This window comes from Corvus hawaiiensis, chromosome Z (assembly GCF_020740725.1).
Source record: "Corvus hawaiiensis isolate bCorHaw1 chromosome Z, bCorHaw1.pri.cur, whole genome shotgun sequence".
In the NCBI taxonomy this organism is placed as follows: Eukaryota; Metazoa; Chordata; class Aves; order Passeriformes; family Corvidae; genus Corvus; species Corvus hawaiiensis.
In genome coordinates, this window is record NC_063255.1 from 57754429 (window position 1) to 57767701 (window position 13273).

Consider the following 13273-nt stretch of genomic DNA (forward strand, 5'->3'; position numbering starts at 1 on the left):
TTAGTCCAATTCATTATACAAAATAACATTTTGGAGGAGAATTTGAAAAGAAAACCTCTTTATGAAATCACACACATTAATGTGAATCTGTCTCCCATTTCTTTTCCTTTAGTGCTTCCTGATATCCTGAGAGTATTTCCTTACTTTCTAATTCAAATTTTTCTGGTTTTTATTTTTCAGTCATCAAAGGGCTTTGAGAAGCCTTACTGCAGCTGGTGCCAGATTTAGGGATCAGAGAGGAAAGGACTATGATCTTACAAGAGAAGTCGGAAATTCACAAGATGAGAGAAATTATACTCTGTTCTTTATGTTTTGTTTTTTTTATTTGGAGCTCACACCCATTAACAGACAGCCTTATGAAAATAAAAGGATAACTACTGATATTCCTTCTAGAATATAAAGACTTTTCTTTCTTTCTTTCTTTTTTCTTTTTTTTCTCCCTGTATGGGTGGAGAAACTAAGGTATACAGAGTTTATAGGCTTTGGCTGATGACGAATGTTCATAAAGAAGTACTATTACTTTTATGTTTTTTCTCCCAAAGTACCTCATTACCCAAAAAACCCCATGTGACCTTGGTATAAACCCATCAGACCTCGTCCATCTCATGCTGCCACAGCAGAAATCATATGAAACCTGTGGTTTTTACTTGTATCACACTGGCATTTGGAAGTATTAAGATCATTAGAAACAACAAGAGGCCAAGGAATTGTTAAGGATCTAAACAGATGGGAGAGAAAAAGGAGAGAAAAACCTTTCAATGAGAGGGAGCAGTCTCGGTGAGAAATGAAATTAATTCCCAGGAGAACACAAGGAATTTTTGGCAAAGTCAAGATTCAACTTAGATGTTCTCTTTTCAAGTTCACGCTGTTGCTCTTTTCAAAGAAAAGAACAAATAAGCCTAAATCTCTTGGTTTTTCATCCCCAGTATCATATGTGTAAAGCTGATCTAGGATATATTTCAGATAAGTTTGTACACTTCAATTGGCTGGTATAATAAATTGAGTTATGCTCATGGAGAACATGGAGACTTAAATTCAGCTATAAATAAGATGGGGTGGATTTGGGGAAAACAAAAACATGAATGATAAAAATCTAAATAGATTTAAAATTTTTTTTCTGTGTCATGACTAATGTCTGCACATCTTGTGTCCAGCACAACAGGACACTGGCTTGTGCATTTCATAAGTAGTGGTAAAGACACTTGAGGTGATGGTGTAGTTTTACAAAACTTGAAGAAAGCACTGGATATCTGTAATTTGGAAGCATGCCAGTAAACTCAGTTTAAATGACTGAAGCCTCACTTTTAAAAATTAAGATTTATCCAGTTATGAGAATTGAATGGCCACTTGTTCTTAGTCTGCTCCTGCCATGAAAATCAATTGGATTTTGCCCTGTCTTATTGAACAAAATAGAAGTGACCCCTGAGACTTCATATTGAAATATGGTAATTACTTATACAAACTGAGTAATTGTATTCATGACTGGCCAGGTGATTCATTTTGAAAATCAGTTTCAAAAATGTTGAAAAACCCAAAAGTCAAGCAATCCTGTGCAGCTCATCCCAAGCACAGAATTCTAGATGCAGATACAAGAGATTTTGTGGATGGATCTTAATCTATTAATGTTTGATTTGGAACAAAATTTATTTAGCTTTGAAGTAGAAAAAACACCTTCCAAGTGATTAAAAGGACCAGTGAAGATTTTAGAAATATAGCAAAAGCTGTAAAAAATGCCATTAAATTATGAGTTTACAGTCCATTTGAAAGAAAAAAAAAACCAAACAAGAAATCAAATTAAGAATGGTTTGATCTACATGTAAATTTTAGGTTCTGCCTCAGAGAGAAAGGAAAAAACAAACTTAGTGGAAAGAAAAGATTTTTTTCAGAAACTAATTAATGATAATTAGCAATTCATTACCACCTCCAATATATTATGATGATGATCTTGTCGATCCCTGGCATGAAACATTATTAGAGCACCTCTCCTGTGAAGAGGTTGTTCAGCTTGGAGAAGAGAAGGCTCCAGAGAGACCTTAGAATACCTTCCGGTGCCTAGAGGGGCTATAAGAAAGCTGGAGAGGAAATTTTCACAAGAGTGGTAAGAAAAGGGGGAATGGCTTCAAGCTAAAAAAGGATAGATTTATGTCAAATATTAGGAAGAAATTTTTTATTGTGACTGTGGTGAGGCACTAACACAGGTAGCCCAGAAAAGTTGTGGATACCTCATCTTTGGAAGTGTTCAAGGCCAGATTGGATGGAACTCTCAGCAATCTGGTGTAGCAGGAGGTGTTCCTGCCCATGGCAGGGGAGTTGGAAATGAGATGATCTTTAATGTCTTTTCCAACCCAAACCATTCTGTGATTTTTGATTAAACAACAGACCTAAATTCTTGCCAAAAGAGGAAAACACTTCTTTCTGAGCCATACAAAGGTGCAAAAGAGGTTTTTCAACCTGTAAGGGACCTTCATTCAGAAAGACATAATTCTTAACATTAACAAGCTGTAAGTTGTGCATATGTGTTTCATTGGCATGTTCCAGTTAAGCTGTCATTTGTCTCAGCAAAATGCTGTTTGGTTCAAATAACACTAAGGAAACAACTTGGAAGTTTTTTTAAAAGAAGTTGAGATTCTTGTTCAGCACCTGTACACCTTTTCTCATGTCCGTTTCTCAGGAAAGGCCACAGGCTGGCCTGAAAAATAACCAAACAATTCCTCAGAAAGAATTTCAGGGTTGAATTTACAAAGGAAATGCTTGTTGCAAAATCCTAGCTTTGGTCTGAGGTTGTAAAAGCAGTTAGGCTGGCAGTTGCCTGATGCCTCTGAGCACTCCAGTTGCTTCCCACTACTTTAAGCAGCAAGCCATAAGGGCAGTGCAGAAGCAGCACTTCTGCAGGTTATTTTGGTTATTTGGTGACCAAAATGAGAGCAGTGCTCAAGGGGGTCATTTCTGACTATGCGTATGGAGCTGCTGAGCTCCAAGCAGTCCTTTCTGTGGAGATTGTGCCAGCCCCAAGTGGGCTACTGCAAGCCTTTGGTGTATTGGCCAACCCTATATTCCTATGATAAGACATATTTTCTGGACTGCTTATTAAAAAAAAAGAGATATAACTGTGTTGTTGTGGAGCAGGACCTCCTCCCCATCTCAGGCGCAATATCACTGTCATGAACTGCAGTGCCAGCCACTGCCCAGCATGGCAGTGTCACCAGACAACTCCCTGAAAATATGATTCACCAGCTATATGGCCCAAAGATTTGTCTTTGTTTTTGCCCATGTCTCCCCAAGCCAGATATCAGGACACCCTTAAAATGATAAGGAGGATAACGTCTACCTCTTAGTATCAGGATGAAGCTAAAACAACAGGGAGATCTTGTTTCCATAATTATTGTGACTTCCAGAAGCTCAACACTGTCCTGCTGATCTTTTCTGTGCAAGGCAGTGCTGCCTGCCCAATGCAAAGCTTATAAAAATTACTTATTGCCTTTCTAAGGGTCTAAAAAACAAAGTCAAGTTTAGGGCCTCCTGCTCTCCTGAAGCTACACTCTATGCTTCTAGACACAACTGCTTCAAGCTGAGGAGCAACATACTGGAGTGGCTGTAGCTTCAGGGATTGATTTTGGTGGGGTATTTTATTGTTGCTTGACTAAAACCTTTGGTAATACGTGAAGACAACATTTCCTGATAGCTGTCCAGCATTCCCATAAGGTTGTGTTTCACATGTGCTGCTACCTACATAAACAGAATCCAACATTTTTCTTCCCTTCTCTGTAGAAAGTGGAGAGACCTGGAACAGCCCTCCAAAATATAGGCTCTAAACATATTCTATGGGAGCCAGATTTGTTTGTGGGACAAGAGCTGTACCCCCACCCACTGTAGATTTGCAAGCAGTTTACTCTGCTACATTGCTACACTTGCTCTGCTCTGGAACAGCTTCCCAGTTTATTTCCCCATGGGTGTACTAGCAGGGTCCCCCCAGTTCCTTCCCGGTCTCCTGCACCTTCTGGGTGGCAGTTTTATACAGTCTAGGAACTACCTCTGGGTTTGATTTCCCAGAAGTTGAGGAATATAGCTATTTGAATTGGTTATGTAAAGAAAATAATTGAAAAGAAAGATTTTCTTCTGAATTATTTTCCCACCACCCCCTGGTGAGAACTCAGCTTCTTGCACGCTGCACTTCTGAGCTTTACTCCTGCAGTCACAATATACATGTTCAGCAGTCCCCAAGTGACAGCTTCAGAAAGCGAGTTCCAGGGTCTGGTGTTTGCCTTTGAGGCACAGATAATCTTTGCAACCTTTCCTTGTTTGCCAGCCACAAGCGGAATGCTTGTGAGTCCAGCCTAGATGTGGGGTTTAACTCACTGAGGCTGGCTCTTAGTATTTCATGTTGATGCAGAAGTAGTGTTCTAGGGTTCTGGTATGTCAGCACATCAGCACAAATATATTAGTGCCTTGTGCATATCCTGCAAACCCTGCAGGTTGTATTAGTGATCAGACAGCAATGAAAGACACTACCAGTGTTCTGGTTTGGTGTTTGCTGAGAAGAAAATTAAAAATCCCACAGCATTAGACCAAGAGGAAAGTAAGGAATTATTTTGTACATAGGATTTCTGTGAAGTAAGAAACTCTGTAAACATGATACTGAGGTAATAAAGCAATTGATATTACAATGACTTTATTTTACAGAGCTGTTTGTGCATATTCTATTGCCTCACTGCTCTTATTGCCTCATTCAAGTCACACAGTTAGCTTATGAAACGTGAACTCTGAAAGCCCAAACCTGTTAAAACTGCATCCCATTGCCAAACAAAGCAAAAATCTTTCCACTTTGGAATGAGCAACTTTCTGTGATCTACTGAATCTGTTTTCCGATGAAAATTAATGTCAAATTCAGATCAATGAAACGTGTGTGAAAGTGAAAGAGAGTGAGCAACTGGAAATGAGAAGTGGAAGGAGCTGGGTATCCTTCAGTTTCCACATTATAGTTAATAAAAAATATATATGGAAACCTGTGACTTTACAGTCTACAGTGAGCTTGAATCATACAAACCAAGTGGAATATCCTGTAGATTTTCTACAGATCTGTTCTATGCACATTTTCAAATAATCTTTAACAAAGGGAATGAATCAATGTTGCTGTCGTAAAAATCTCAGTGTGCTGTACCAATGTGATGCTAAAGAAAAGTATCATAAAGTACTGAAGTTCAGATTGCATGAACTTCAGTATATAGATCTGGTTGTTCACCTGTATCATTTTTCTGGGATATTTTTTCTGATTGATTTTTAAAGAGAAGCAGGTGTGGGACAGTAGTGATTAATTCACGCTGCAAAAACAAAAAGCTGTGTGGTTTGCTGTTTCTGTGAACTCTCTTCCCCACCCTCTGAGCTCTGCCACAGTTTGGCAGAGATGCAGCTCCTATATGGGATAGCTAACATAGGTCCTATAGTAAAGAGATGATTAAGTAAGGTGAGAAGACAAAAAAGCAGGGGCACTAACTTCCTGCAGAGTTCCATTACCGAACAGCTCCCAGGAACTCCATTAGCCTGGGAAGAAAAGAGCAAAAAAGTAATGACAGGCTGCTAAATGCTCAGTACATGGCCAGTAGGTATTACCTGCAAGGATGTCCAAGTAACTCATTGCTACATTATGTTCTGCCCATGAGGTACATCTTTTCCTGCTAATTCTCAGTTATATTGGGAGAAAAACATTCTGGGAGTAGTTCAGGGAGTGATTAATTTTGTTTCAGATCACGGTGTGCTTCTTCCAGCTTCATCCAGCTGAGATGCATGTTGGCACCCTGCTAGGGAATTGTTAGAGGCTTGAGTAAGCACAAATGTAGATTGTGCTTATCATGTTCTTGTCATGAACTGATGTGGTCCAAGCAAATGTATATCAGAAGTACAGAATGCAGAACTCCCTTAATAGCCTGTGCATAAAAAGAAATGGCTTTTTTCTGTCATTTTTTTCTTGTCCTGGGGCAGAGGGGAGATTGATGTCCCATTAACCTGAGATTATTAAAACATGACCTGCAATCCCAATAGAGTCCTTTATTCATGTATTTTTTATTTAAGCAGCCATTGGTTTCCAGAACCTAGTCTGAGGAAGGGTGAGGAAAGCTGCAGAGGCTATGATGCTCTGAGCAAACTGGTCAGACATTTCTTTTTAAGATCATTTCTTTTCAAGTTCCTACTTGGAGCTTGTGGCTTAGGCTTTCCAAACTGCTTGCTCTGGACCTCACCTTGCAAGTTTCCCAAAGAGTTTGCAAGGTCGATAGCAATGGTTGTTTTGAAACTCATGTCTTTTGCATACCTGTGAGTGGGAAAGGTGGCTGCAACCCCACTCCACAGCTGGTGTTTCTCTCTACAGAACCAGCTACAACACTGTCAGCATGAGTGCCTATATAATATACCTCTCCTTAAGTGGTTAGGGCTTTCCTTTCTGTTGTCCAATCTTTTCTTTTTCCTGAGAACATATTTCATCTTCCCACACCCATGCTGGCAATGCCAGTAACTCTGAAAGGGACATTGCCTTTTGTATCTCAGAAGCTTTCACATTGTACAGATAGAGTCCTGAAACTATTAAAGTTATATATAAGGGAAATTCTAGTAACATTATTAATGCCTGTCATTTTAAAGATAAAAGCATTTCCTCAGTCGCCTTGTGATCTGATGGATTAAGTGGCATATAAAATTAGTACCTTTCAGTCTTTGAAACCAATTTACATCTTACTGACCTGATTCTCCCCGGATCAACACACAGCCCCATGCAGGTGAGAATGTTTTACAGAGATCTGATTGTGCCTCTGTGGGTCTTGGTACCCCTTGCATATATGGAGAGGAAAAAAAAGACTCGAGGATAATGTCTACATTTTCAGTGTGGTATAGAGAAGATGCTAATTGTCACTCTTTAAGCTTAAGTATTCACATAACTTGTATTACAAATGATACGGTATCTTGCCAGTGCTTCTCTTTTTCATTCTGGAATGTTTATTGTAAGCATCAAGTATATCTGAATGTCCTTGTCTAATTATGGGTGAGATACCCAGTATCACTAAAAGTATTACTATGAGGAAGCCATTATTAATATACAATATCATTGAGCAACTACTGTTATGATTTTTTTATTTTACAAGGCCTATTTTCAGTGGCTCTCACACTAAAATTACCATTAAGGGAAAAAAATCTGACATTTTTTCTTCTCAAACCAGAGCAAATAAACTGCTGAATAAAATCCACACCCTCATTTCAGAACAATGAAAAAAAGGAAATATTTGCCTTTTTACTAAGTAAATGCATCTTTCTTCCTCTATTTTTTGTTTTTTCTTTTTTTTTTTCCATTACAGACTCTCAAACAGTTTGAATGTATAGGTCTAAACTTGGCATCTGCAGTTTTCAATGAAGATCACATGGTCTTGGATGTTTGGAAAAAAATGGTTAAGCAGCTCATTACATGCACAGCGTATATTATTTTTCCATGCTGCTTCATCCAGCTCAATCCTATGGGACACAGAGACTGCCTGAGAAATGGGCAATGCCATTGATTCCCAATGAAACCATTATGAGCAGAGAAATTGTAAGCCCCCAGGGATGTAAACTCAAACTTTAAGTCCCTCCCACATTTATGATGTCTGCACAGCTTTAAACCTCTCTTCCCTGTGAAAGCTTGGGCTTCTCTTCAGCTGAAGATACAGAAACCTGCTTAGACTGCCTTTAATAATATAGAATATGGGCTTAACTCAGTGCTACCCAAGCTATTTTCTCTAGCTCTTTCTTCCCTCATGAGCTCTGTCCCTCTTTTTAATTAGCTCAGGCCAAACCCATGATAAGTTGGTTATCCTGCTTCCAGCCTGGGAGTCAGCTCACATCTTCCCCTTACTGTTCTCCTGAGCTGGTTTTCCAGCCCCCTGCACTCTCACTGTGGTGGGAACATGCCCGACAGCTTGGGAATAGCTGCCATAATTAAACTGCTTAAAATTGACGAGCCTGAGAGGTTTGATTTATGGGGAAAATCCATAAACTAAATATAGCTTCTCTAAACGATGAATAAATTTGGATTAATAGTTTTGCAGAAATAAATGGCATGCATGTTCACCAGAACAAAGCAAATTATTAAACAAGACTGTAGAGTAAGAAGTGAGTAGGTGAAACTAAACTGGGAAACATCCCTGACTGTAGCCCATGATCTTCTTTTTGACAGGACCCGGAGCAAGAACTCCTCATCCATTCCTTTGCTTGCACACTGACCCCTTCCTTCCTTTTTCCATATTTTGTCTGCATTTCTTAATGCCTTCAGCACCTTTCCTTCTCACCCCATCATCCCTCCCCCTGCTCTGCACATTGCTTTCGGCCCAGTCAAGGTGAGGATGCTCCATCTGGATGGTACAGGCAGGGGTTGTGGAGCCGCCTGTGCCTGCCTCCTCCATATGATACTGGAGTGTCTGTTCAGGCTCTCTCAGGAGTTGGCAGCTGTCCTGGTGCTGGCTTCCTGATGGTCATTATGGGATGACAAATACACAGTGCTCTGTTGATAGGTTTAAAAAGCTGGAGATTTCTTGAGGCAGGTGTTGTTGTGAGGCTTAATTTTAGCAGCATTAAATGCCTTGGGGTTTTTTCATTTTTTTTTTTATTTATGAGCATGAAATTGCATTGTTTTAAAAAAGGAAGTCTATGTTAAAAAGCTGTGTAAAACCATTATATTGTAGCCAACACTCAAGGCTTTCCTAATTAGGTAATATGGAAAAAAGATGACCTTTTACTTTCTGTGCTGCTTTTCTAGGGTCACATGTTTCTAATTATCATTTGTATTTTACTTTTCTAAAGCTGTTGACAAGCTGTTACTCTGTGTGTGTGTGTGCATTCGTGTGTTTGTGTGTGTGTGTGTGTGTGTGTGTCTGTCTGTCTGTCTGTCTGTCTGTCTGTGTTTTGGTTTGTATGAGAGAGAAAAAGAGGGCAAAAAAGAGAAACGGTACACATGTTTTGTAGGGTTCTGTCTGCAAGAGTCCAGCAATATAAAAGGACAGAAACAACACATGCACTACTTTTAAACTGAGAGGGGCTGGATCTATGGGATGAAAAAACCTAAAGGAGTTTTCCGGTGTTTGTGTCCTTTTCAGCCAGCTTCACTTCAACTTGTCCAAAGACCCCTCATGAATATTTGTGCTCTCTCAGGCTGAGCGTCATGTAAAACAGAGCATGAGAAAACAGTGAGTGGCTTTTCACCATCCTTAAAAATTCAGGTTGGAAAGTGAATGAAGAGATGACTCTATGACTGGGGTCAATACTGAAAGAAAAAAATTTTAAAAAACTCTCCAAAATATATTTATCTGTACTTTGAATACAGAAAATCTGCCATCAGAAGCAGAGAGAGATTATAAACGTTTGCTTCATATCAGATCTTGCACTCAGCACTGTTAATGAGCACAAGTGTAGACCAACCAACCTGCACTTCTTGCAGAACAATACAAAAATATAATGATGGGCCTTGACTCCGAGTGCTTTGGTCCTTTTATGTCTAACAGCACAGAAACACACAGCAGCTGAGTGGTTATGGGCAATATGTGGCAAGGGCAGCATGCAAGGTCCTGAATGCTGAGCCTGAACGGACATGAACTCCAGGCTAGCGTTTCTGGGTGCAAATGGCAGTGGGAGAAGAAAAATGCTCTGCTTGGAGACAATATGAGAGCCTGTCCAGAGGAACAGAGCTATGGCCACAACTTTCTGCTTCAGGCATGAGGGTACACTGTGCAGGGGTGGGTATGCTGGCTACTCTATAAGGAGTGTTTGCCCATTTTCTGGGGCTCCAATAGAGTCACAGTAGCTTTGGGATGAGAAAAATAGGGAAAAGGACATTTGGGATATTTTGTGGAAGCAGACAATATGTACAATGAATACTTTAAGCTACAATACTGCAATCTCTTTGCACTGGGACTGTACTTTTGATTTCCTCGATTGGTTCTACTTGAAAATAAAAGTTGTTGCTGCTTTGGACAACAGACCCATACATGACCTTTAGAACTGGGCCACTAGCTTGTCTGAAAGAGAATGTTTTCACTGTATTGATGCCTTGAGGCTGGCTACCTAAAACAGAGGCTAGACAAGAATAAGAGAATACAAGTAGGTATTTATTTGAAGGGCCTTCAAAAGCACACCCTGGGCAGTCAAAAGGCTGCCCAAGATGGACCCTGGGTCACGGGTTCTTCACACTTTTGTAAGTTTGGTCCATTTGCGTATCAGGGTTAATTCTCCAATTATAACCTCAGTTCATGATGTAATTACCCCAAGTTTGCCCCCCCTTTAGAGGCCTTTAGTTTACATATTTTGGGGCCTGGTGTCCTTGAAGTGGAAACCTAGAGAGACTTGTTATGTCTAACCAGCATCAGAGAACAGCAGTTAACAGGCCACACAAATCTTCAGAGTTACACACTAGGCAGTACAGGATTTGAAAAATATAAAAGTTAAAACCTAAGGCATTAGTATCTGCTTCAGTTGGCTGTTTAGTCCTTAACTAGCAGCTGATCTATTGAGCTTCTCTGTGTAAACTCTAGAAGGTAGTTGTAAATTTACTGGTGCAATGAACTGTTAATAATTTAGAAGACCTTCTGACTTAGTGTAGCCATTCAGCGGGCATTCATGGTTATTTCATTTGTACAGTAACTGGAAAATGAAAACAAGATCCTTGAAATCTGACACAGGGTTGTACTCATTGTTCCAGGAATGAATTTCATGTTATGACTTCTTATAGGAAGAATCTGTTTAAAAAGAAGATGGGAAAGGGAAAGAGCTCTTATCTGTTAGCACCTCTTAATGAAAATAGTGCTATAGTTTCATGTGAGAGACCATATATTATTTTAGGAAAGTTCATGAGGCAATTGACAATGAAAATGCAATTTTATCAATTTTTGTTGAGAATGCATTTCATGGGTTAAATATAGGTCATGCAGCAAGACCACAGGCAAGTGACTGTTACAGTGAATGGCCCTGATTCGGAAAAGCACTGAACAGGTGCTGTATGTTAAACTTGATTTTTTGGATGTCAGTTTTCAAACAAGCTACCAATATTGCACAGGCTTCCCAACTGCAATCTGAAGTGTTGCTATGACAGTTTTCCAGGATTCTTTAGTCCTTGTCTAGCTGTGGGTGGATTCCAGGAAGATGCACAAACCAGCATTTTTAGAAAATCAAGTTACCTAAAAACTGGTGTTAAAATGGAGCTGGTATTTATTTTTTTATATGCGTGAGTATCTCTGTGTACACACACACAGAGGCACAGACACAAATACGTGTGAATCATTAACTTGCATTTGAATTTGGTGTCTCCTGGTGCAAGACCTACCATCAGCACTGTGTGGGTCTAGGAAGGTATTTCATGCATGGCATGAATGTTTAGCACAGGTGTGCAAATGCTGTGGCACTTACCTTGTGGTCATCATTTACAGCCCTTAACCTGCTGCACTCAGGTTAGGAGTTGTGTAACATCTGCAGTCCTTGTGCTTGGCTTGATTTCACTTGATTTCAAAATGAAAAAGAACAGAAAGACCTATTTTCCTGAAGAGGTTTTACTTAATATGGCAGAATGGAAGAACCAAGCTGAAATCTGAAACAAACACACACAAAAAAATTCTTGGTCTGAAAAACACTTCAAAATTGCTTCAAAAGTAAGTTTAGTTACAGATCTCCAGCCGGGAGCAACTAGTTCCCTTTTACTAAGTAAAATACAATCTTTAGACAAATCACACATCATTTGCTTGTTTATCTTTGAGATTAACAGAAAGATTTTGTTGGTGATCAAGCAGTGGGGATCAACCACGGTTTTGGGGATTTCTGTTATGAACAAATTCACACACTGGTGATGTGGTCCACCTGTGCTGTGTGTCAGACTGCACAGCTGTCATGTGCAATCAGTTCAGTACAAATCTCCACGGGGATGTTTTGGAGGCAGCTGAAATTCACCAGGGCCTCCCGCATGCTTAAGGGGAATCACACATTCAAACATTTCACTCAGTGTTCTGGTTACTCACGTAAGGTCCCATTCAGACCCAAATTTATTGTCTGCCAAGCAAACTAAGAGCAAGCCATCACTCTGTAAATATAACAGTGCACCCTAAGTGGACAGATCCCTATGCAACCTGACCAGTCTTGAACCTGGGGTCCCTTCCAACCCAAGTTATTCTCTGATTCTCTGATTATCCGAGTTTGTACTTGCTTGTACCTTCATGCACAAGACAGGTGTGTGTGCCTTGCACAGCTGTGTCTGCCCACGCAGCTTCTGCACCGTCCCCCTCCCCACACAGGGTCAGCAGCAGCTTGTTATCGCTCCTATCATCTCAAGATATATATGAGAAGAGTTACAACTAAACAAATACTTTTATAATCTGAAATCAGTATGAGCAATGCTTCTGGTCTCTGCTTTAATTCTTGGGTCAGAGCCTTTCTGTCAATATTACTTATATGATGCATTGTCTTGAGGAAATATAGTAAGTAATAAGATGTTCCTGAGTTTATAACTGAGTTTGTTGAAAATCTTCCAAGTCTTCTCTGCTCTGTTTGCTGCAGGGAAGCAGTAACATACCCATAAGAGAGACCATAAGATTAAAAAAAACCACCAGAAAATCTGGAAAGAAATGGTTAAACTGACCTACATACTAGCAATTTTGCTGACCAGATTATTTAAAAGGCTAAAAGGCTGCAGATGTCAAATCCATATATGTATCAGTAAAAATGATCATGATAATCACAGCTTATAAAATAGAGCTGAAATGCTTCATTAGGTACTGACAGCTTCTAAACCATGTTGTCACTTTCGGAAAATGTGTCACAGTGGCATTTACTATTTTTTTCCTAGATATGGAGAGAAAGAAATAGAGAATTGCACTGTGAAGCATGGATGAGCTGAAAGCAAATAAAAAAGGTTTCTTTTTGAGCCAATGGTGAGATCATCATTCCCTTTCAGCAGAGCAGGACAATGTATTAAATAAAACTCCTCTTAACCTGTTGGACACTTGAATCCCTTGGGTTTCTTGTAGTTATTCTATTGAAAAGGAGGCTTAAGAAGTACTGATTTCAACAGCTTTTCAAATGCCTGTATCTCCAAGTAAGGAAAAGTAAAATTTAAAGGTAAAGTGAATTCACTGATACATTCATATTACAATAACTTCCATCAGAAATTGTTTCTTTTTAAAAACTGTTGGTTTGGATTTTAAAATTTTTTTAAAATTTGTTTTCTGAAGAATTTTCTTCTCCAATATGGTTTACGTGTTAAAGATACAGAATGATCTGTATT